Source organism: Lonchura striata, chromosome Z (assembly GCF_050655825.1).
Source record: "Lonchura striata isolate lonStrDom1 chromosome Z, ASM5065582v1, whole genome shotgun sequence".
In the NCBI taxonomy this organism is placed as follows: Eukaryota; Metazoa; Chordata; class Aves; order Passeriformes; family Estrildidae; genus Lonchura; species Lonchura striata.
The window spans coordinates 49,349,379-49,372,428 of NC_140740.1; the positions used below are offsets into that span (position 1 = coordinate 49,349,379).

A 23,050-nucleotide genomic window follows, 5' to 3' on the forward strand; every position below is an offset into this window, starting at 1 on the left:
TGTGGGGTTGTTCAAAGGACAGTGATGATGATGAGAAGCCTTGGCTGGAAGCGACCACCGAAAAGACAAGAAGACCCCTTAGCAGCAGGTGGAGCATGCACTATGCAGGACAGGGATGTAGATTTCAAGAACTGAAAATAAGAGGAGATTTATGGAAAATATGGATGAATATATATTAGCATACAACTAATATATATTTGTTTCTTGTACAGGAGACAGGGTGAGAAAAATCCTCCCCATACCCCGATCAATCGGTTTTGCTTATGCTTTTATCTGAACCACTGCCAGATTTCTTTCTGTATTTGCTTGATTATATTTGATTGTATTATTTTATATAAAATTGCTGCTCAATTAAAATTGCTGCTAAATCTTAATTTTGTGGTTTATTAAATTAGACATATAAGACCTCATTCATAACATATATAGAGGGAGAAAACTTACTTATAAGTACTTGTACTTACTTACATTTTAACATACATAAGTAATAATTACAGGGAGTTTGCGGTAATTTGGTATTACTTAGGTAAAGCAGATGATGATTAGAGATGACACAAGGCACGTGAAGTAGGGCTTTTCCTGAAGAGAAGATTAGAAGACACAGGAAACTATTTTTTCTTTCTTATATTAGGATGAAATAGTATGATCGTACCCAATTACCTTATCTAGACAAAAAAACATCCTTTATATTGTTACTTAAAATAAAGGGGCCACATGAAGATTCTAGCTTCAAACTTTACCACTGAACCTGTTTAATTAAACAAGATTGTTTAGTTATGGCTTCAATTTAAATAAATATACAATTTATATATTAATGTTTTAAAGATTAATCGTTATTCTTAACTTAAAATACATACCTTCTATTTTTTGCCATTTTTATTCTATATTCACAAGATCGTGATTCACCTACCTTTCATAAGGTAGGTAGAATTTGCCCTGTAATCACTGAAGTGAATTGTTCTTTATTTTCTCTTTGCATTATGATTAAGTAAAAAGAATCTTTTAGAAGAAAACGTACTCTTTTTGGAGTGGCTTTGTTGAACTCTCATGATTTACCAGCTAATGTTTCGGGGTGAAGAAAGAGCAACAGCAGCAATCCAATTTTTGAAAGAGGCTGGGAGCAGATGTAGATTTGGCTACAAGTTATCTCTGCTTTTCCAAAGACCATGTCCTCTTTTGTCCAAGAAGGAAGGGTCACACTACACAGCAGCATCCAAAATGTTAAAATATTAATCAAACAGATGATCTGTTGTTGAATTCTAAATCCTCTGTTTTTTATATAATGATTGCCCCTGATAGTTCTTGCTCCAGTTAGAGGACTGAAAGTTTTCAGAAATTATCAGTGCCAAGTTCATTGACTCTTTTTATGGACCAGTACATACTTGCTCACAGGGTGTTATGTATCACATGTTCACCAGAAGTGGAAATCTGACAATTTAAAAGCACTGTTAATATGGAATGACTTTGCCCTGAGGGAACAATGAATTTGGAAAAAGAATTACCATGCCAAAGATCTTGGGTTACCTCAGGTTGTAAGGGGTTTGAAATTCAGGAGATTAGAAAATTTCTTAAGACAAGGAAGATTAATAGTATCAGATGTAACAAGTATGCTGAATGATATATTTTCAGAGATCATTATCTGTAAATCTAGAGGGATCATAATGATAATCTAATCTATTATATACAACGGCAATAGGACTCAACCTAAATGCAATCCTGAACGGCAGAGATATTTTAACGTTTATTCTGAATGTTCATTCGTTCTCATTTTTAATTCACTAATTTAGAGTGCAGCAGGAGAAAAGAATAACTGCCTGCTTGGTCATATGCTGCTTCTAGGTGTGGGGTACCTGCAGTACAGGAAGGGTCAGGCAGAGCCACAGCTGCACTTGGCAGGTACATGCTGCAAGCAGGGCAATTACCGGTGGCTCTACTGGAAGTTAAAAAGTTTTAGGGCTAAAATGTGGTTACAAATATAGCCTGATGGATATGAAAGTTTTTTAACAAGTAAGTTTTTAGAAGAATTCATATTAAGTTCATATTAAATAGAACCAGTACCAACCTGTATCTATGATCAATAAAGCAAGGTCTCAGAGCAAGGTCATCACCTCTTCAGTGCCACCAGGCAATATAAAAGGTAGGAAGTCCAACAGAAACCTTCCTTCTCTCATTATTTAGCTTGTAAAAAACTGTGCACCCTTGACTTCATAATGTTTAATTAAATTAATCCACAATGATAACTTTGGGTAAGAGTGAGGATTTCAGAATAGGTACAGCTGACCAATTAATAAATTATATTAAAATAATGTGGGCTAACTCTTCAAAAAAAATGAAGATCAATCTCAAGACTGATCAATTAAGTTTAGTCTAACTACCCATACAGCCTAAGTACAGGCTCACAGAAGACTGAAAAAAGATTTTTAATTCAGAGCTAGTCTAAGGAGAAATCTGATAGCAATCACAGATAAACAAGAGCAGAGACCAAACAAGGCATCCCCCTAAAACTGTAGGAGAACAGTCTGGAAAAGTTCAGTGAGAAAGTCTTTGTAAACAAAGTTGTTAGAGCATTAGATTAGTCCAATTTATGACTACAACCAAAAACTTAGGGTATAGTCTGAGGTGCGCTTTGATCTTACCTTGTGAAGTGACCTCTCTGAAAGGCAGCTGTACTGAAGAAATAAATGGAAAACAAAAGTGGTGCTGAAGCCACAGAAAACTAAGGTTTTCTGGGAGGAATAGAAAAGTTTGAAAGAAGGGTATTACATAGCAACAGTTTGCGACAAAACTCTGAAAAAACCTGCCGGAAGAATAAGAAGTGCATTGACATGTACAGGTGGGTATGTAAATATATAAAACATAGAGAGTTTGCAAATTTGTAAATTTGAGTGTCTTGAAATACCAGAATATTAGTTTCAAACAAAACAAATGGAAGCGTGGTAGGGACAGGCTAGTGTTCTTTGAGTCCGTAATTAACTTGTGTCTGATTTTGGAGAAGAAAGCCACCTGGGAGGATAGAGGTTTCAACTCAAATAGTGATACAGCTGAATGAAGTGGCTGAACTCCATTTGCTTCACGTTTGCCATAAGGATTGTGTGGAAGTCAAACTTCCACAATCTCTAAATGAAGGCCAGATCTTTCAAAAGCCCCATTTGTCCCCTGTTTCTGATAACTGAAAAATTATGACAATACAACGTAAATAGCTGAAAAACTTTAATGCCCATCTGAAAAATAAAGATGAAAATTCTGAGACTGACTTATCCTACTCAACTCAGTGAAAACCTCACTGGAAAACCTTCCTTTTCAAAGCATCACACCTTTGACATAAAAATTTAGTCTGGCAGGTTTCCAGACTGATTTTAACAGCAACAAAATACTAGGATTACCTATCAGTCTTTTTTGCTCCTTGCTGGCTTTATGCTAACTTCATTTCTCCACTTTTTTTTTCCCTCCACGGTCTGTGTGCTTGAAGTCATTGTGGGGATTTACGTTAGTCCTTGTGCAGGGTTTTAACTAGGCTGCACTTTGTCACAGAGACTGACGAGTGTTCACGCTGCAGACTTGCTGTGGATGCTTGGAGCTGCGAAACGCGCACGTGGTAAATGGCTGCTTTCCCTACGCGGGCGTGCAAGCATTACTTGCCTGGGCAATCCATCTGCCTGCCTTGGGAGAGTGCCTAGTGCAGCTCGACAAAAGCAAGCTAAGTCTCAAAAGAAAAGACTGATAGCTGCAGCAGAGCGTTTCTGCAGCTGAAATCTTACGCTGGTAACACAGACACAGAATGCGCACAACTGTCTGGCAGGCTGCTGCGCTCTCTAGAGGGAACTCATAGCAAGGGAAACTGTATTCATTCCCAGGGTATTAATGCATTCCCAGGTGACTGTTAGAATAGTGAAAATGTTACAGATGTTGATGGTACGGTGTTTCAATAAAATACAGGGAAAATTGGCTAAAGAGATGATCTTTGGATCAAAGCACATCATTTTCTTTACTACTTGCCAGCTCATTTACCAGCCTTTCTCTCCATTCTCTCTAAGACCCATTTCTCTTCAGCCTTTCAGTGCCAGTCTATGCCAATACCAACACATTCGGAAGATAATAACACAAAACAGAATCTGATAACTAGTGAATATATGTGCAGACATAAGAGAGTGTAACACAGAAGAATAACATTATTACTAGGGAACATCAGATGGTGGAAGATATGATGGCAGTTATAGGAGTTCCAGGAGGATGTTTTCATTAATGAATAACAAAAAAAGGTATATTTAGGAAACATAAAATATAAATCTATATAATATATTGATATATTATGAGATTAGTACTACCAAGTGGATTAAAAAGGCTTTGAAATAATAAATACAGTCCAACTGTCACTTAAAAAAAAAACGTACAGAAGGAGTGGCATTTCTGTGTCCACAGCTTATATCAGTATTTAAAAAGAGAGATCATTGACTTACAAATAAAAATATTTCTTTTTTCCTTTCACAGAATGTGAGCCATATGATATTTATTATACTATATTAAGCTGAACTGATTTTACCTATTTCTGTAAGTTTTAAATTTCTGCTAACAGAACTACAGTCTACTCTGTCCTTCATACAACACCAAACCCTTTACAGGAAGGTAAACATACAGTAGGAACAGATTTAACTGCAGTACTTACTTTTGCCTGGTAATGAAATGTATGTTGACCCATGCCAGCTCATGAATGCTTCCTGAAAAAGGACTTGAAAATCCAGCATTTCAAAGTGTTTCTCATACATTTAAAGAAGGAAAAAATCCAGAAAGAAAGAGGGGGAAAGACCGAAAAGAAAGAAAAACAAAGAAAAAGCCTGTAAGCTTTAGAGCTCTGACTGCAAAATATTCAGTCTGGCAGCTCTGGGAGAAATACAACTCTGTGTACTTGTACATGCTCACCCCATTAGAGGAGGAGTCAGTTTTGCAACACTTATGTTCCTTGCTTCAGCCAAAACAGTGATTCTCTTTAGTGCAAGCAATGTCTGTAGTGTGATGGCTGTAAAGGTGAGAAGTGTACTCTGGAGTGCAGGAATGCAGCAGCAGAAAAAGAATAATTGGGAGCATCAGCTACATACTCTACAGTTTGTTATGATTCCTTTTGAATGCTTATTGCCCATGATTTTTTTTTTCTGAGGGAAACCTAATACCCCTTCAACATAAACTGCTTCCATAATGGTTTTTGTGTACCAGTAGTTAATGTTTTATATTTTAGAATAGCAGATTTGGTTTTTTTACAACAGAGTGAAAGGTGTTGGCTTTACATCAAAAAGCTGATTAAACAGAAGGAAAAAAAGTATTTTTTTTTAGTTTTAAGAGCTATTATGCAATTAAGCTGTGAATTTTACTAACATAATTATTCAGTAGTCATCTAGCTCTACTTAACTAAAAACATTTTTACATATTCTTATAAATGCTTTTACTGAAACATATTTTTATATTCTCTGTATTCAAGCCAGTGAACCAAATATAAAATGAAATGCGTGTATGTGTAGTGAAGATTCATTTAAAGAAGAAGACTGATCAAGATGTCTCTTTTTCATAGTGAAAAGGGATTTCAGGGGTGTGGATGCTATGTTGTTACTTGAGTCAAGTCTCTCCAATCAAAGTCAGAATTGCTCATGTCTTTCAAGTCTCTCCAATCAAAGTCAGAATTGCTCATGTCTTGTGACCAAATGGACATTCTGCAGACTATTCAAAACAATTGGTAATCATAGGAACAGTGTCTTGTCAAACATCTGTGTTCCTTGAAAAATGTTTTCAGGTCAGGAGTATGTGCCTTGTGACCTATCAACACAGAAATTATAAAACTTCAGGTGTGCTCCTTGAGTGGAGTTTGGCTGTGCTAAGCACTAGCTGCTGCTCAGAAGATCAGTGTCAGACTGCACCTCACTTGCACCATTCCCATCATGTGTGCTGTGTTATCCATTTGACTCCATGGTCAGACAGCATAGGAAGCTCAGCTGGTACTGGAAGACAATTCCTTTTTTTTTTCCCTTCTTATTTGTAAACCTCTGAACAGGCTTACTGAGATCAAACAAATGCTAGAAACAGAATGTATAGGTGACAGAAAACATTCAGCTGATGGTATCCCTGAAATTTATCACATGCCCATAGCATTCAGCCAGCTCTGAGCAAAATCTACCAGTGACTCCCTGAGTTGAAAGGGATAAAATTGCTCCTGATAATCAGGGAATAGTTGCTTGATCAGATGTTATCACCTTAAAAATAAGAAAAGGAACACAAAGTAGAATCTAATACATATTTAACCAGTTATGTAGCAGTTGTCTTCTTTCTGCATCTGCTTGACTCTGCTAAACACAAGCAGATCAAAACAAGGAAGAGAGAATGAGAAAGCTAAGATTTGTATAGGGAGGAACTTTTAAAATGAAGATGAATGAAGCAGTATTACTATTACTGTCTAAATTTCTATAAGAGAAGGATAAATTGTTAAGGTCTGCATGTAGAGTTCTGCCTATAATCAAAACAGGATTTATAGCCCTCGAATATGAATGATGGGGAAAACGGAACAAAAAGTAAAACACTAATGGGTTAGTAGTGAAAGATGAGGGGTAATAGTGAAGTACTAACACTGGGATCAGTAAAAACGATAACTTAAGACATTTATACCTGTGCTATCCAGGTCATAGCCAGCTGACGTAATGCAGCCCTGGTAACTGTGGCAGCAGGCAGGCAGATAGCTCTTAAATATTTCCCCATGATTTTGAATTAGCTTTTTCAGCTTTTAATGAACATTGTGTCCCTGCGGCTACACTGCTAGCAATATTTTAGCCAGTCAGGCAAGTCAATACAAGCACACTCAGTCTCTGATGGAATACTACCAAGAAAAGGCAACTCTGATCCTAGGAGCACTGGATTAAGGTGACTATTTTAAGGTAGTAGTAAAATCCCACATGCACAAAAGACAGGTCACTTACATTCAAAACAGTCTTTCAAATCTCTTGTTTACTCAGAAGAAAAGGAAGGTCACACAGATGATGTAAAGGCTGTAAAGCCTAGCTATTAAAAGGTGACTGACAGAACTTGGCTGGGTTAGTGTGACAAAGTAAATGTTGAGACAGAAAATGAAACAGGCACTTACTTGTCCCTATAAAGGTAATGTATGTCTATAAATATGAAAGAGAGTAAGCACTGGAAAAGTGCAATAGCAGTTTAGGCTAATGAACAATGCTGGAGCAAAAAGAGCAGGTAGAAACAGAGCACACATAAAAACAGACAGTAAAAGGATACTAACCACTGGGGCATGAAAAATTGAAGCAGACTTTCAGAAGGGTAAAAAAAAGCACAACTACTTCTGGAATAGATCTTGGCCAGTCTCTGAGGGTATTATCAGCTTGACTCATCCCATCTTATACAATTTACTGGTGTATCAATTTCAGAAATCTGGTTTAAGTTAGGATTTTAAGTTGCTCAATCATCAACAGAGGAAAATTCCTCTGTGGCTAATCTAGAAGCATAGCAATTTTTTTTTCTAGAGATTGATTAATTAAGAAGAGTTTGTAGGCTTGGAATTTGTTAAAATAACCTACTAAATTCTAAAAAAAAAAAGTCCGTAACACCTATAGGTCATTTAAGAAAAGCAAGATTTAGTAAATTAAGAGTGCAAGGGCCTAACTTCATTTTCAATGTAATGACATTTGTACCAGTATAACTGCAATAACCTGAAGTTATTCTGCATTGGAGCTCCATCAGAGTTCTGACATTTAGGCAGACCAGGAAGCACATAGGATCAGAAGAAAGGCAGGAAAGACGATAAAACTTGGAAGAACCAGTCAAAGAAATCAATAAGGTTTCAGGAAAAAACTTTACAGATGGGAAAAATGTGAAAAGGAGCATGCCAGGTAGTGAGGGGCATTTACTTCAGAGGAGTACAGAGAGAAGACTGCAGTCTGTTTTTAGTTCTCCTACAGCCCTTACCTATCAAAAACTCAGCCTTCCTTAGAGAGTCACTGTTGAAGGGTTGTGGCAGTTTGCCACTGCCATTCCTCACCCCCTCAGCAATTCAAGGAAAAAAAAGGGCAGCAGAGGAAATCAAACAGGAAAACAGAGCAACCCTCTGTTTTTAAATGTAGAAATACTCTAAGAAACAAAATAAGAAGCTATGGAACAACAGAGGGAACAATATTTTTTCTGCTGCTGTCTGCTTTCTCAACAATGACCTCCTCTGAAGATCAGCTGCCAAAACCATCTGATGTGTCTTTCTCTAAAGACAAAATGTACTTTCAGGACATCTGTTATACAAGAAAAGACATGGCAGGTGCCATGGCTGCTCAATTCCTCTCAGACAAGCAGTGTGCCTCTAAAGTCCTGGCCTTCTCAACACATAGAAAGCTCACCCGAGAAATACAGCTAGGAACCCAGAGGACCGGGACGTCCCTAGCACAATGGTGATCATCCTTTTGCCACTGCTGCAGCCAATGCTATCTGAGAAAGGCCTAATGATGGTTCTTGTTTACCCAGAACTGCTCCTAGGCCAGCAAGTCCAGAACACTCTGCATGTATTTCATGTTATCAAAAATATATTCCTTGTTCCTGGAGTTTTGGTCATAGCCACAAAGCACTGATGCTGGTATATTTTCAATTTCTGTTCTTAACATGTACCACATTTCCAGTCATAATGTCTATGAGTCTTCTTCATGTATCCTTTGTGCCTCTTGCAGAAAAACACAACCACTGCAGGAGCCAGGTCTGTAATCCTTCTCCAGCCCTCAACAGCAGTCTCCACTTAGGGTACTTTATTATTGCACTCCTTTTCTTGGGATGTGCGACACTGCCACTTGCTTCAGAAATCCCTGGTCATTCTACTCTCAGACCAGCTGGTGATCTTTGCATTAACACGCAGTGGGATGCTCCCACAGGGATCTCAGTTGGTGTGACCTCCATGTGCATGGACCACACTGGCAAGCAGGAGCCAGGCAGCCATGACAAGCCTCAGGATCACAACTGTCACCTCAGCCATCACCTCATCACCTCAGGTGCAACTGATGGTGGCAATGTGGAGGCTGACAGGAGCAAAGGAAGGGAGACTACTTGGTCCTGAAGGATCTGGCACTTTCTGGGTGAGCCTGTCATGTGAGTGTGACATGCAGAATTTCTACCAGGAGTGAGCACACATCTTGCATAAAAGTTGTCCATCAATTAGTGAAAAATACTCCACACTTGCTCGAGTCTTCAGCCACTGCAACTCATGATCCCTGTTGGTGTAAATAGAGAAAATGGGTCTCCTAGAAGGTGAGGGACAATTCAGAGACCCAACTATGTGTTGGGTCTCTAACAGTGTTGAAGAAAACTGAAAATTTTATAAGGCCTGAAAGAATTAATAAATAAATTAATTAACCAAACAGTTTAGTTTTACAGAAGCTATTTTTATAAGATTTTTTTCTTTTGTTTTGAAACAAAATCAAATGATAAACACATCTCCAGAATTTAAATAAGAAATGTAGCTGCCATCACTGAGAGCTGCTCTTCAGGAATCATCTTTGTCTTATGATGTTCAATATATATACAATACACTTTGATACATTTTTTTAGTATAGACCATATATTAATATACAGACTGTATATATACAGACTGTATATATATATCATATGCTAATTCAGGCTTGTATCCCTTGCCTTATAAAATTATTTTGAACAAGGCTGGAATGTTCATTTGAGTTTATCTGTTAATACAGATAACTTTTCTAGGCTGGGATCATTGTATGAAGTGACAGCTTTCTCCTTCATTAAGCCAAGCTTGATTACTTGACTACCTCCTAAAGAAATTAATGAAATGTTCCTATTTCTTTTAATTGCCTATTTGTAACAAACCCATAGCTTTCATGGATGCTTTCACTGAGTGTCTCATTCTCTTGCAGCTGGAACATAGTCCATTATGGTTATTATCAAAACAAAATTGGATCATAGTGGAAGAAATGCAGATTGCATCCTCCACTTGTATTTAAATGTATTATTTCTCATAGTTCTGTGCCAAAAGTTCTCACAGATCAATTTAAACATGCAGAGAAGGAAAAAAAAACCATGAACTCTATTTATTTTCTAGAAATACGTTTTATACGTTTTCTTCTTGTAAGAACATTCATGAAAGGACAATGAATAACATTCTTCTCAACTAAAATTTTTTGCTTAAATTATTATCAAATTAATTTTTATATCACAACAGCTTTGTTGATTATATATATATAGATATAAATACTGAGTTAACAACTCAGGATGTAACTGATAAAACAGTTATGCCATGAACATAAAGTAGTATTTATCCAATAACATGGTATTGGTAGTATTGATAGTTAAATGAGAAACCAGCTGACCTTTCCAGAGCTTAAATGTTCTTCTTTCTCTGATCTCTATATGAAGTTACACTACACAAGTAATTTCTTACTGGATATTTGTACCATTACAGAAAGCCTATTTGCATTTCTGAACCAGAATGCATTTCCACAAAACCCTACATCTAATCAACACAGTATGTCCAACAGAATCTCACATTGTCTGAAAGTACAAATAGAAGAAGAGGTGGTTGCAAAAACAGGCTTTCAAAGGACTTGTCTCCTACTTATTTATATCTCAAACAGATTAATCTCTTAATACATTCTAGGAAATGGTCTCATTCATTTTTTAGGGCAGATAGAGCTTTTTAAAAGACACTAAACACAAACAATACCATATTTCTAATTTACATGACTGCCTTATGAGCATTAGCTGTAAGAGTGTGTGTGTACTGCTTTGTATTCTTGTATTTTATGCTCTTCAAATGCAAAAATACTAGAATCTCATTGAGTTGTTTGATCACTAAATCAATCAGAAATTTTAACAGATGAGGACATGTATGTTACATCAATAAAGTATGTAATATGTAGGAGGTAGGACCATGACTCCATTCAGATATGAACTTGGCCTAATGTACATCACATGCCATTCTACTGATGGCCACTGATGGCAGCACCTCTGACTGATGTTTAATCATAAGCATCCCTGCAGTAGAATGACTTGCTACTTAATTATGAGATGTATCTATATTAAAAGAAAATTCTTCCGTAAGAATTTTTTCCAGTATGTATATTAATACCATTATGAAATAGAAATACTCCGTCCCAAAAATATATTGCTATTCAAAATCATGCTATATGATTATTAAGAATCATACTGCTGTATAGGTTTGCATGGCAAGGGCTTGGTAGTGGGGGCTACAGTGAGCAGTTGTCAGGACCTTTCCCCATGTCCAACAGAGACAATGCCAAACAGACCCAGGATGAACCCACTGCTGGCCAAAGCCAAATCCACCAGTGACAGTGGCACCTCTGGGATAATGTATTTAAGAAGGTGGAAAAATTACTGCCAACCACAGCCTCAAGAGAGGATTCAGAGTGCGTGAGAGGAACAGCTCTGCAGACACAGGGTCAGTGAAGGAGGAGGGGCAGCAGCTGCTCCAGGAGCCAGAGCAGAAATTCTCCTGCAGCCCCTGGTGCAGCCCATGCTGAGGCAGCTGTGCCCCTGCAGCCTCTGGAGGAACCCACACCAGAGCAGACCCCATGGGAAGTCCATGCTGGAGCAGGTTCCTTGGCAGGACCTGTGACCCTCTGGGGGACCCATGTTGGAGGAACCTTCCTGAGGGACTATAACCTGTAAAAGGGGGTTATGACTGGAACAAGTAATGGAGAACTGCAGCACTGAGGATTCATATTGGAGAATTTTGTGGAGGACTGTCTTGGACTCCTTGTGGAGGACTGTCCTTGCTCTAGCATGGGAGAGACCCTGTGCTGGAGCAGGGGAAGAGTGTGAGGAAGTGGCAGAGACAATGTGTGGTGCAAGTGACCATAACCCCCATTCCCCATGCAACTCCTCTGCTGTGGGGGAAGAAGTAGAGAAATCAGAAGTGAAGTGGAACCAGGATAGATGGGAGGGGTTGAGGGAAAATGTTTTACTTTCATTTTCCTTTGTTCTCTCATTTGATTGGTAATAAACTAATTTTCCCCAAGCTGAGTCTGTTTTGCCCATGACAATAATCACTGTGTGATCTCTCCCTGTCCTTATCTTGACCCATGAGCTTTTCATCATATTATCTAGTCCCTGTCCAGCTGAAGAGGGGAATGACAGAGGAACTTTAGTGGGCACCAACCATTCAGAGTGTATGACAGCATGTAGTGGGTGGCCACAGTCAACCCACTACATGCTGTCTTACTTAATATTTGAATAATCAGTGTTTCAGATGAGCTGTATTTCACTACTTCTTTAGTATTCTTTAGATTAACCAGAAAGCTGCTAAGTTTTACCATATTCTCTTCCTCAAGTAAATCTTACTGGCCACAGATGGGGAAGAGACAGTGATGGATGTTTCATATGGCACAGCATGAATGTTTTCCTAATCATATTTATTAATCAAGAAATTACAACAACAGGAGGTATGATGCATCTTTTCTTCAAACACATGAATCTTCTTAAGCCTACTCCATGGAGATCACCTGAAGGAAGGCATCTTTGCCATCATTAACTAGCTGATCATTCAGAAACTAGAGAAAAAAAAATACATGGATCCTAAACTGGAAATTTTGAAATAACTCCCTCCCACCAAGACTATGCAATTTCCCCCTTAATTATTTTCTACCAAGATAATTTAATTGCTAATCAGAATTATCAGGGGGCACTGATTCACCTTTTAATCAGAATCATATCTTTTAGCTGGAAGAAATCACACAAAGACCATTAGTACATTAAAAGCATTCTAGGCTATCAGTTTAATACTGACATAATTACTAATAATTAATCTTCACTTAGCTCTCCTTTTTTTCTGTTGTGTTTCAGGATTGTTTTTTTTTCCTTTGCACTGTGAGTCATGGGCAGAAGTACAAGAGAAAACAACTTTTCTTTCTAGGATGCAATCCAGTTCTGCATGTGATGGTTTGTTAACAAGAAACAAATAGTTACAAGGAATAAGCCATACTTTTAACTGATGCTGTTCCATTATAGTCTTTCAAAACCAGAAGAGTGTTTTAGCAGTGGGGTATCACTACTTTGATTTTGAGCTTTTTAAACTGTATATTAACACAAAGAACTAAATTCTGTAAAGAGAAAAGAAACAGCCACATAGTAGGAAGCTAGCAGTGGAAATGTTTGTGACAATTGTGACAAACCACAGACTGAAAAGAAGGAGTCAACACATGGAACTTTACAATGATACCACCTGAAGAGAGAAATTCTGGAGACTGGAAATACAGAAATGTCACATAATTTTGACAGGTCATCTGTGAGACTAAATGTACACTCAAAGAACTCTGACAAGCAAAACTTATGCTTGTTTTCTTGTTAATATCCCAGTAAGACTGCCTATCTGCAAGGACAACAGCTGTTTTTAATTTATTTTATTTATTTATTTTTGTCTTCTTTGAACTAAAATAAGAATTTTTATTGAATGTACATGCCTTATTTTCTCTACATAACAATAAATGGCCTTTTCAACAGAATCTCATATTTGAAAAAAATAAAGACTTAAAAAAATAAAGACTCCATAAAGACTAAAAAAAATCTGGACAAAATCATTAAAAATATAAACCCTTGTAAGATTACTTCTGAATGATCCTCAGTTAGGACCAAATAGAATAATAATGCTAATTTTGTCTCTTTATTCTGTTTCTCACGGAGGTATTCCTAGCAAAGGGTAACAAACTACCATCAGAGAATTAAAGAATATGTAGTGCATAGAAAATAAACTGTAAAGGCAGAAAAAGCAATTTCTTCAAATCAAATTATTGCTACACTTCCGTAAGGCCAAACGTTCTGTGTAATTTAAGAACCCATTTGAGGTACTCCTTCTCTAACAAATAAAGTCTAAAATCAAACTTCTGACCTTAGGAAAAGAATGATAGAGGACAAGTTTTATATTTCTCATAATCCAATGGGGAGTAGTGCCTTTGAGGATTTCAAAGATGGAGATTTCAATGGCCCCTTTAGCTAAACCAATCCAGAGTTTAATCACTGTCTCTTAAATACTTTTTCCTTATTTCAACTCAAATCTCCCTTGTTGCAATTTCTGACCACAGTGTTCTCTCGCTGCTCTCTTTTTAGAAGAATCTGGTTCTGCAGAACAAACACTCCTAAACATGTTTGGTTGTGCACAGCTGTGTGCTGGGAGAGTGTCTAGTGCAGAAGGAGCTGATGCCCTAGTTTTAGAATCCAGCTGACAGAACTCCACAAACTGGCATGAACATCTAGAAGAATAACTCCCAGGTGCTCAGACACAGTAAGTGGCAGTATATAAGAACAACGCAGATGACTTGGACAGGATTTAGGTGCTCAATAGATGGTAAAAGTTCAAAGCAGTGTTTTATCATTATGTACAACCTTCAGGTTTCTAGAATTGCAGTTTATTGTTACAAAATAATATTTTTTTTTTTTCTGTGTGTGTAATGATGCTTGTCTTGAGAACAACTCTTGTTTAAGAAACTCTTTTTATAGCTACTCCCTTCAGGATGGTAAAGGTAACAGTCTAATAGCCTAACCTCCATTTCAGTAAGCCTGTTACATAGACACGATAAGAGATTTTCATCCTGTGTAGGTCAAAATGGCAGAGGAAAACAGACTGTAATTATGTAGGGAAACACCTCACTTTCAAATACATTTTGGCATGTCAAATTCCCCACTTCAGTATCTGTTAATAGTAGCTCTACATCATCTTTTATTATTGTGAGATCAGAAGCTTTCTTAAAAAGCTAAGTGAGATTCTTTGTAAAAATCTGCTGCAAAAGCTCTAGCTGAGGAGAATAAAAATGCTGGCTTCTTAGCAAACATCTGTTATTATTTTGCTGATATGCACAGATCATTAATCAGAGACAAAGACACAAAGGTGGTTTTGTGATAGGTTTGCTCCTTTGCTACAAACAAGCTTTATGTTCATAGTCTTACAGTAGTTTTGAAAAGACTGCAATGCATTCTCTTCTCAGTACTGTTTATAATTTGATGCACAGCAGTTGACATATACACACTACGTTATTAGCAGGAATGATTAAGTGAAGTTATTTTAGTTATTGATGCATGAAATTAGCTGCCTTCTCCTCTTATCCATATATTCAAGAGGCAGGAAATGCTTTTTAAATGAATGGTCTAAGGTATAGGAAAAGTTGCCTTGTGGCAGGAAATTAGCATCTACCAAGATTTCTGAGAATCTTCAGATTTATCTTCCTTCTTAAAGCAAAAAGCCAACCTGTGTGATGAAGTGCTCAATTTTACACAATTAGGCACAGAGTACAGCTAGTATTCTGAGGTTCTTTTAAATCACTCTTCTAAATTATAATCCAGTGTACCAAAGTAATTTATAAAAAATATTTCTCTAAGCTGTTCTCAAAGAAGAGGTTCTACGTTTCCAAGCAATGTAGAAGAGTTTTCCCCACTGTTCTTGAAAAAGTCTGCAGCCTTCTACATTTTTCAGGCACCTGATACATACAATTAAAATTGAAACTGTTTATCATAAATTATTGCATCAAATACTTAGATGGATTACATTTTTGTGTACCATAGGACAGATACTGTGATCCATAGACATAGGAAAGAATGTGTATGTCAATTTTATTAAGTCTGTTTTTGCAAGTGTAATGGAAAATACACACTTTTAATGACATAGAACTGCTCTTACTCACTCTTTGTGGACTAAATATAGAGATTCATTCCCTGGAGTCATCTATTTAAAATATGTCTTAGAAATAAACATCCTGGTTATTCATTTCTCTATTAATAGAGTAGACTGCAGTACCACTCAAAGTACTACAAAGTACTTCATTACAGATATTTTAAAACTATACAAAGACATACAGATTTTTCACTGGTCCCTCTCTTCTGTATTTGCTTTTTAAAACAACTTTATCTTTTTTTCCAACAGGAAACTTCTATGGTTCTAACGTCTATGGTAGCTTTTGATAGATGTGGTATTTTCTCTCACAAATTCTCCTTGTGGATTTTGCATTTCCTCTGGATTGTCTAAGTGATTATTCAATATAGTGGTCTTCAATAAATAGTTTAGAATAATTTAGAGGTCTCAATAAGAACATGTGTTTAATACTAATTAAGTTTTATTACAAGAAAAATATTTGTGAAACACATCTGAACACACTAATAAAAAAATACATAAAAATCCCACCCCTTGAATAATTTTCTCTCACACATTTTTACTTTCATTGAAATGTACTGGCTGAGAATTATTTTATACTTCTAATACAATTTTCAAGGAAAAAAGCCATCTTTTAAAAAGAGGATCTATATTAATAGAAATAATCTGGTTAATAATTATCTTCTCAGACAATGAATCAGAGAAAATAAAAACTAGCCATCTATCATCCTGCACCTTGTTATGTTGGATGTGACCTCTATATGCATATGCTGTTAATTGTCTATTTATCCTTTGACCTATTTTCCATCTTTTATGTGACCCTCTTTCTCAGGTCACTTGTCTGCTTCTTAATTTCATTAAAGAACTCACAATTTGGCCAATTTGGTCTTTCTTTGAACTGTCTCTCTTTTGCTCAAGAGTAATTTGTGGGGGTGCCTTCATCTTGTTCCTTTAAGAGACTGCCAACTTTGTTAAGCTGCAGTTATAAAAGAATACTTCTGCCTGAATGTGAAAACAAACTAATAGCCTGTCTCATCCCTCAGCTTTCTGCAAGGACAAAGACTGGTGAGAGCTCTCCTTCAAACGCTGGTAGCACTGGGCTGTAGTTCTGCCTTGCCAGACTTCCCCAGCGCATTCTGTGAGGTCTGCAAAGCTCAGCTCGTTTTTGTGTAATGGTGAGTTTGAGCATCACATGGGCATGGATTTCAAAGAATGACGGTGGTATTTGCACACTAGTAGTACAACCAATGGTTACGGCAAATTCCTGATATTTGGGCTCTGTATTAATAAGCAATCCTTGCATGTATTTACTTCTGCGTATTTTTGTTTTCGTTGCATAATCCTTACCTGCTTAATAGCAAACCTTGCAATTAACAAATTTAGCAAAAGTGATGCAATGCTAACCTTTCTGCTTCGATCTCTGATTTGTAATATGCAAATTTTGCATGTCAATACAGTCATTATTGAACGAAAATCATCAACCATACCCTGGAAAGAATTTTCACTGAAATAACTGAGTACTGTGTAAACAGAAAAAATTAAAACTTTAAATAAACTAAAGCTAGAGAGCATTGAAACTCAAAGAGATGCTAGAAAATATGAAAGATAAAGACACATTATATTTGTAGTCTCTTATAGTCTAAGGTAACAAAAAATGTTCAGAATACTGCAAGTGTAACTCACTGCACTTCTGTGGACAACAGCACTTCTTGCTGTACTTTAAATTTCTCTCATTTTCTGCTTCAAGTCAAGACATTACATTTAGTTTACAGGAATTTTTTTGAAGTTTTTTTTTTATTATAAAAGTCTGGGAAATCAGGCACTGGAGTGTCCCTAAGCCTGGAGAGACCATAGAGATCTGCAGTTGGCACTGCAGAGGCCTTAAGGTTCCAACCAGCTCATGAAGAAACTGTTGAGCCTTTCCATGGAAATGAAGCAATCATCAGTTAGTTACAATCATCTGAATGGTAGCCTGAAGACACATTCTTAGGAAACAGGAGTTTTACACACAAAGAGAAGTGAATCAGGAGCACATTGGTCTGGAGTGCACCAACAGACACAAGTATACTTTCTGAAGAGACAGGAAGGAAGGCTGCCTCAGCATACAAGAACTAATGAATTCTGTTTATTCAAAATCCATCTTACTGAGAGCTTTGAACAGCTAGCAATAGAAGATGGTTTTGCCCTGAAGCTCACTCTAACAGAAAGCTATGAGACACAGGTCACAATCACGGATGAAAGGATTATCTTAAAATGCTGTGGCATAGCTGCTGAAAAGAAATTATCTAAATGCTACAGAGCAAGGAAGGTAGGGATCACAGGAGTCTCCACTGTGGTAAATCCAACAGGTTTAACTGAGTAACATGGGAAAATCTGGATGGTTTAAACTACTTTAGGATAAAATAAATAACCTCTTCTGTGAATTGGAACTATTGTTCTATGCACTACAGGTAGGGAACAGATCAACCTGCTCCTTAATGCAGCAGTTGTAAAATATATGAAAATTGTTAGTATATGCCTCCACTCTCATCCCCCAATCTTATCTTCTCAAGAGCAAACATTTCAAGTTTTTCCCTTGTCATAGATATCTCTGAATCTCTGGCAAAGCTTGTTGCTTTCCCATAGTTTCTCTGAAATTATTCTACCTGTTCTTCAAGTGAAACATGCCAAAAAATGGATTAAGGACTTCAACATAGTCATTAGCATTGCTGAAGAATAGAATAAAAAACACCCATCTCAAGGACTATACTCATCCTAATATCTAGAATTATAGATATGTCTTTCTCACAAATGGTAGTTTTTTTTCAAGTAAACCAGGAGGTAGACATATGTCTAACTCTGATAAAATATGCTTTTCTACAAAGAATAACTGAAACATATGGTAAAACCACAAAGTCTTTCTTTTGCAAACACTGGTTTCAATGTGCAAATGAATTTCATATCCAGGTACTTGTATCCCCAAATTGTATTCAACAGGGTTAACACTCATCTTGTGAGCTGCTGTAGTCTATAGCTCCTTTTATTTTTGGAATAGGTATTTAGTTGTTTCTCATCTTATTATTGTATGGCTATTTTTTCCTACGTAAATTTTTAAGTCTTCATCCTTTCTTCTTATGTTGTGTCTTATTTTTTTCATAGCATAATTTCAATTTTTAAATTGAAATACTATTTTGTATTATCTACCACTGCAGCTCCACCACACCAATTTTCTTTCCTTTCCTTAATTTCAAGTCAGTGCTTAGGGATGTTAATAAAGGTCCTGAATAGTACTGGATACAGGGCAGATGCATATAGAACTCCAATTGTTACAAACTTTCAATGCTGAACTCCTGATAACTACCAGTGCACTGATTTTCCTACTAGTTTTGGTTTTACTCAAACATAAATTAATCCTGACCATGTATTCCTGGTTATCTATGAAAATGGCATGCAATACAGCATAAAAGGATACAGCCTATTCCCTACAGGCTTTATTGAATCAAGGTGTTTAATAGTTACTGGTCTCTATCTCAAAGGCCTGCTGTCTTCTTAGAGAAAGAAATCAAACTGGGATGACATAATTTGTTTATGACAATGTTGTTAAGTTACTCATCTCCTTGTTGCCCTTTGTGATGTTTATAGTCAAGTAGTTGATTATGTTATTTCTCTGCTTCAGAATTTAACAGTACCATTAGCTCTTCATCTTGATATTAACAGCATTCAGCAACTTGTAGAAATTGATGTCTTTAATGAAAGGTAATTTGCATCTCTGGCCTTTTCACTTGCTACAGAACAAAAATTTTGTTGTTTCTCTTACTGCTAGTATTGCACCATGCAGACATTTTACATTTTCAAAATTGTCCCACTTTAGTCAATTCTCATGTCATGTCTTGTGCTTGGGGAAACTTGATTTGTAACAAAAAAAAAGACTCAATGCTGTTAAATGGAGGAAAACCTATTCTGATTCAAAGGATTTAAAAAGAGACTAAACCCGGGTAGATAAATGTGCTGTATCAAAATTGTCCTTGAGGGACGGGATAGCAGAGCATGTAAGGATGTCCCTAAGTAAAATAAATACACTCAACACCAAAATGTGAACAGGACTGGCTGGCAATATTTACTATGATAAACAAAATAAAGTCATGGCAGAAGCTCAGGTCCAAGCATTCATCTGTCCATACTATTTAACAGTTAGCACATTGCTGGTCCACTTTTAGCCTGTTCAAAACAGCAATCTTCCAGGGGATGCACAGGAGCATTTGGGAGGAAGCATGAACCTTTTATTGTTCCTTACAGACACACTGGGACAAGGTCATAGTACTTTGGAGAAAAGATAATTTAACTATATGGATACTGAATGTGTGGTACCATATTCTTGGGGCTTGGGGCTCTTGGGACACCAGAATTGTCCCTGGTTCATTTTATATACCAATATACATGCAGTGATTGTCAATCCACTGCTACTAACTTCTTGTCTAATCAATCAGTGTTTTCTTTTATTTTGATTGCTCCAAGTATCCTGGATTAATTTGAGTTTTTTGCAATTCTCTTCTACTCAACATTTGCCATTTAACCTAGCTTCTGCTTTATGACCTCTTCTGCTTACTTCTTATATTTGAGGTCAAACAAGAACCTACAGTTTATCTGGGCTGTTGCATACCCCCTGCATTGGAGGAGTGCGTAGCTACTATAATACTGTAGTGTATTTAAGGTGATACATCTTCTCTTTTAGTTTTTTCCTAGGCTCTCCTCCTAGGAGGGGAATGATATGTATTGATTTTCAGATCTGAAGTCTGCTTATTTGGAATCCGGTGGTTTTATTTCATTGCATTCCTGTCAACAAAAGAGATCTGAGAAGTCAAAATTGTCCACTATCACTGGTGATACTAGATTATTTTACTAGCTACTCACCAGAAGTTTTGTTTTTCTTAACTTTTGTAGCTTAATTGTGTTCACTAGACCCTCACCATTATAATAGTTTACATTCTTGTCTGCCACCGTCTCTTCATGTCTAAAATATGCATAAGCTCTATTTATATGTTAAACTTTGATGTTTTTGAAGCTGTTGTGGATGCCATGATGGAATCCTGCAGCCCATGGAATGGAAAAATTACTATTTTAAAAGTTGTAGTTAATTTTCATTACAGATCTGCCAAAAAAGATTGTACAAGGATCAAATTATTTTACAGGAATATTCCCTGTAAGCTGACAGATATCTATCCTTCACTAAGTCCTGTCTGGTACAAGTTAGAAGACTGCTTGGTATTCACTTTGTTAATATACAAATCTTCTAAAATAAGCACTGCCAAAACAGAGAGGTTAAACTTTGTTTCTCAGTCAAGATTCAGCAGAGATTGTGACATGGTGCTTAACTACTGAGATGATGATGAAATGAAGACATTGCACAATATATTTGTTAATACATCTGAGAGCATCATGGATAGGTAAATTCATTCACATCCACTGAAATGTAAAATACATTAACAAAAAAATCAGATGCTGTATTTTTTTTTCTAAATGTGTAAGTAAAAGTAGTCAATGTTGAAGGTAGCAAATGGAATATGTGAAATTATTTTTCCTTAGAACCTCACATTTTCAGAGAATTCAACAGAGACAGTGACAGCATTCAAAAAGTGGCTATAGATATTACTCAGATACTAACAAGGTCACATAGAAATTTATTGTCTGAAACTACTGTGTGGTACATGCAATGACTACATACTTGCCTTTAAATCTAGAAACATTCCCAGACATTGGAACCTGACTGTCTATACTGTTAATTTTTTTGAATGATTCCTGATAGATATTTGGTCCAAATAATCTGCTAATCTACCAAAGAACTGGAGATCTGAATAAAAACCTGGAACATGCACAGAGAATTACTTCCACTGGGCTGTCTGCATGCAACTAAAGTGTTTTTGAGGGCAAGATAAGTTAAAAGTACAAACATTTTATGTCAGCTGGCCTCCATGAAAAAAATTGCAGCCATAATGACTGCTTGGCAGAAGGGCAGAAACTTTTTAACATGCATAGGAAGTGGTCTACCAATACTGTATGTAAAATACATATATCTTGACTTATATCAGAAATAGTGCGGTCAGCAGGACCAGAGCAGGGATCAGCTTGTGCTCAGTGGTGGTGAGGCCAAACTTCAAATTCTGTATCCATTTCTGGGTGGCTCACTGCACAAGCTGGAGCTCTGTGTCCAGAGAAGGGCAATGGAGCTGATGAAGGGTCTGTAATATAAATGCTATGAAGAATGGCTCAAGGAGATGAGAAGTGTTTAGCCTGGAGAAAAGAAGGCTCAGGGAAGACCTAATCCCTCTCTACAACTACCTCAAAGGAGGGTGTAACCAGGTGGGGGTCAGTCTCTTCTCCTAGGTAACAATTGACAGGACAAGAGGAATGGCATCAAGTTATGCCAAAGGAGGCTTGAGTTGGATATAAGAAAAAGTTTTATCACTGAAGGAGTGGTTAAGCATTGGTCTAGGCTTCTCAGTGAAGTGGTGGAGTAACCATTCCTCATTCATAAAATGAGTGCATGTGGCACTTCCTGACATGGTTTAGCAGGCATGGTGGTATTTGATCAAAGATTGGACTTGATGGAGGTCTTTTCCAACCTTAATGATTCTATGATGCCATTAATGTAACCTTCCTATGTGTCCAAATGGTTATTTGATAAAATGTCTCTCAACAGTTACAAGGGCAGGACAGCAAACTGAATTTGAAGTGTATTGGGTTTTCATTTCTTCCTCCTGTATATTCTAACAAAGTCTTTTTAATTCTATAATTGTAGAAATGGGGATGGAGAGCAAGGGACTATTTCTTGAGCTTAATGTCTGTAACTGCTATTTGCCATTTTTTCTGCATGCCAAAAGAATGGGATTAAGGGAATACCCTCAGAGTATAAAGTAATCTAATATGATTGAACTAATCTGATTACAGAATGTGCTCAAGACACACTCGATGACACAGTATGCATACATATCATCATCACAAAAACTGTGTCCGTACTTAGGATATCACTTATTTTCGGCCTAGTCAACTATTAAAATATTCTTCTTTTTCCCTAAAAATCCTTTGGGTATGAGAAACATACCACAGTGCCCAATGGAAAAAGAAAAGCAAGACCCTAATGAATCCTATCTAATTTTAGTCACACGTACATTTAGTCACATGTACCACACACATACATTATAAGCATAAACCTTTTCAACATTTAAGTGAACAAAATGTTAAAAGGAGCTGAGCATATCCAGCTTCCTTAAAAATTGTTTCAAACACCAAAATAATTATTTAATAGGACTCAATACTTATTTGTATTTAGGTAAGGAAAATCTGACAAATTTCTTTAAGCAGAAAATCACATTTTCCTGGAAAACCAACTTATTAAGTATGCATCCTGTTAATTAAAATAACAGGAAAGAGTGTGGCAAATCATAA

At 36.7% G+C, this 23,050-nt stretch overlaps 1 protein-coding gene across 5 annotated transcripts in view; it reads right to left on the reverse strand.

The window, feature by feature from the left end:
• Nucleotides 1-23,050, reverse strand: part of PRLR (prolactin receptor) — a 157,252-nt gene that overhangs the window by 86,497 nt on the left and 47,705 nt on the right. For 2 of the 5 annotated variants that reach the window (XM_021551884.4, XM_085567883.1), the window contains one exon: nt 4,661-9,227. The exons of the other annotated variants lie outside the window; for them this stretch is intronic. The gene's annotated coding sequence lies outside the window, so the exon portion shown is untranslated. The remainder of the gene's footprint in view (nt 1-4,660; nt 9,228-23,050) is intronic. 5 annotated transcript variants of the gene reach the window in all.